The 2,407-nt window shown below is 45.9% G+C and overlaps 1 protein-coding gene across 5 annotated transcripts in view; it reads left to right on the forward strand.

The window, feature by feature from the left end:
- srcin1a (SRC kinase signaling inhibitor 1a) overlaps window positions 1-2,407 on the forward strand; it is a 46,495-nt gene that overhangs the window by 1,159 nt on the left and 42,929 nt on the right. For 3 of the 5 annotated variants that reach the window (XM_087175931.1, XM_087175932.1, XM_087175933.1), the window contains exon 1: window positions 519-670. The exons of the other annotated variants lie outside the window; for them this stretch is intronic. The gene's annotated coding sequence lies outside the window, so the exon portion shown is untranslated. Of the gene's footprint in view, window positions 1-518; window positions 671-2,407 lie in introns of those variants that run through there. 5 annotated transcript variants of the gene reach the window in all.

Below are 2,407 nucleotides of genomic sequence, written 5' to 3' on the forward strand. Positions count from 1 at the left end.
GCGTGTGAAAGACAAGTGGAGTCCGTAGTTGCCGTGGCAACCTCTCCCATATATGGCAAGTAGGGATATCGCATTGCAAAGGTCAGATTGTGTGGAGAGGGAGGAATTGTACAATAATGAAGACAGGAAGGAAAGGGGAACAACGAGTTAAAAAAAAAAAAAAGATGTAAGCAGGAGCTGGAAGAGTGGACCATCCTAAAGTGACGGGGCATTTTCACAACACGCGGGAGGAAGCAGCAGAGCCCAGGATTCCTTGTCATCTCGTGGATATGCAAAGCGTGGACAGCAAGGAAGGAAGGAGGGAGGGGGGAGGAGGAGCTGGGGAGGAGTAGAGCAGCCAGTCAAGCAGCCCGCTGCTCAATTAGCCAGCACCAGCAGGATCCAGGCACCCATCTGCGAAGGAGTTAATCGGCTGGTGTTGTAATGAATTAAATAAAGAGTTTCCGCCGCATGTGCTACTGGAGAGCGAGACACAGAGAGAGAGAGAGATAGAGAGACAGAGAGAGGGAGGGAGAGAGGGGGAGAGAGAGGGAGATTGACTGAGGTAGAGGGAGGGAGGGTAAGAGAAGCAGAGGGAGGGAGAGATTGGCAAAAACGCGATGAGGATTCGCTGCACCTGACGGACAGCCTGGGATGACTGGAGTGGTGGACAGGCCCAGGTGCACTGCAGGTGAGAAGGGACTGGAAGCTTGAAACTGGAAGCCAGAGGCTATTGTGGTGTGTGTGTGTGTGTGTGTGTGTGTGTGTGTGTGTGTGTGTGTGTGTGTGTGTGTGTGTGTGTGGGATGAGGATGTGCCAGCTGGGATTAGATTCCACGCCTGTTATGTTTGTTGTGGTTGTTGTGGTGACGGTGTGCATATGCTCAGAAGGCAGAAGCCCAGGCTAGACGATGGCTGAGTGGACGATACTGTAAACTGTACACAGAGCCTTTTGTGCATCTGTCTGGGTGAGTGTTAATGCACTGTGCAGACTAGTGTGGGTGTTTTTAAAATAGAGAAACAAAGAAAGACAGAAAGAGAGGAAAAAGGCTGCGGTAGCGTTAAGACACTAAACTGGACCGGAGGAGGATTGAGGGGGAAAGAGTAAGAATGATTGAGAAGGGGGGCGGGGGGTACAGAGAGGATGACGACATGAGAAAGAGAAGGGGTGGAGGAGGGGTGGTGGGAGTGCAGACTGCTTTACATGCAGGTCAGGTAATGCAGTGCTCCACTCTTCGAGGCTACATCCTCATGTTGGAGCTCTGTGGCCAACTCCAGTGACTGCACATACACGCCTGTGTGTGTGTAAATCTACACAGGGTTGTCTTCACTTTGCAGGCAGGAATTCATTTAGCCCCTCAGCCCCAAGTTAATCTGACATTTCAAACATACATCAGTTACTCTGTCCCCTTGGGGCTCAGAGCATATTTAATTCAACAGGAGGTTATAAATGACAAGATGCACATTTGAGCTAAGTAGTAGAGCTTCAGTCAAGAGTTTCATCTGTCATCAGGGATTATTGTGATAACTCATATAAAACAGCATCTTGAATGTAATTTCTGTGCAGAAGAAACGCATTGATTGCAGTGATGATTGCCAGGCTGGAGGACGGTCATAGGGAAATTAAATAGTCCCTCTCCAGTTTGCTCTCACACCCTCCCAGAGCAGTATTTGCATCTCAAAGTCCAAGTTCAGTATATCTGCAGCTGTCAGCAGAGCAACGGTTAAAACAACACAAGGCGGTGAAGAATGACTGTGTTTACTTTACCTGAGAACTGTGAGTAAGCCTCATTAAAGATACAAACAAAGAAACACAGGCAGAGACAGACACACAAGACCACAAATCACTTCTGCACCATTAAAGCCCTCAGAGTCATTTAGCTTTGTGGGAAAAATAAAATCATTAATGTTGTCTGAACAAGTGAACAGCAATTATTTACAATGCACCAGTGGTGCCCCTGAGCCGCTGTCAGTTCAACAGATTGTCAAGGACGAAGCTTCACTGGCTGCGTACCCTGAACGACTGACTGACACGTGATGAGATGGTCAAGGCCAGTACAGGTCCAACCTGTATTATCTTATCCCTAACAGTGACCCATTTTCCCTATGACCTCTCCCCCCTGAGTCTGACTGAGAATCAGCTTTTTGACCACTTCCATTCAGACCACATGTGGATGATTAATAGATTCAGACCTCTCGCTGTCCTGACAACACCCTGGTTTTAAGCTTTTGCATTAATGCATTCTCCAGATTAGACAAGGTTTTTAAAGGTGCTTCTTTATTTTATTAATGCATTATTGAGCATTTAATCTTTGGAGATATGTGTTTTTCACAGATTGTGTATATATATATATATGTGTGTATATATATATATATATATATATATACATATATATATATATGTATGTGTATATATATATATATATATC

Source organism: Seriola lalandi, unplaced genomic scaffold (genome assembly GCF_002814215.2).
Source record: "Seriola lalandi dorsalis isolate HSWRI2012SDOR001 ecotype SW California unplaced genomic scaffold, Sedor1 jcf7180002054519, whole genome shotgun sequence".
NCBI classification, from domain to species: Eukaryota; Metazoa; Chordata; class Actinopteri; order Carangiformes; family Carangidae; genus Seriola; species Seriola lalandi.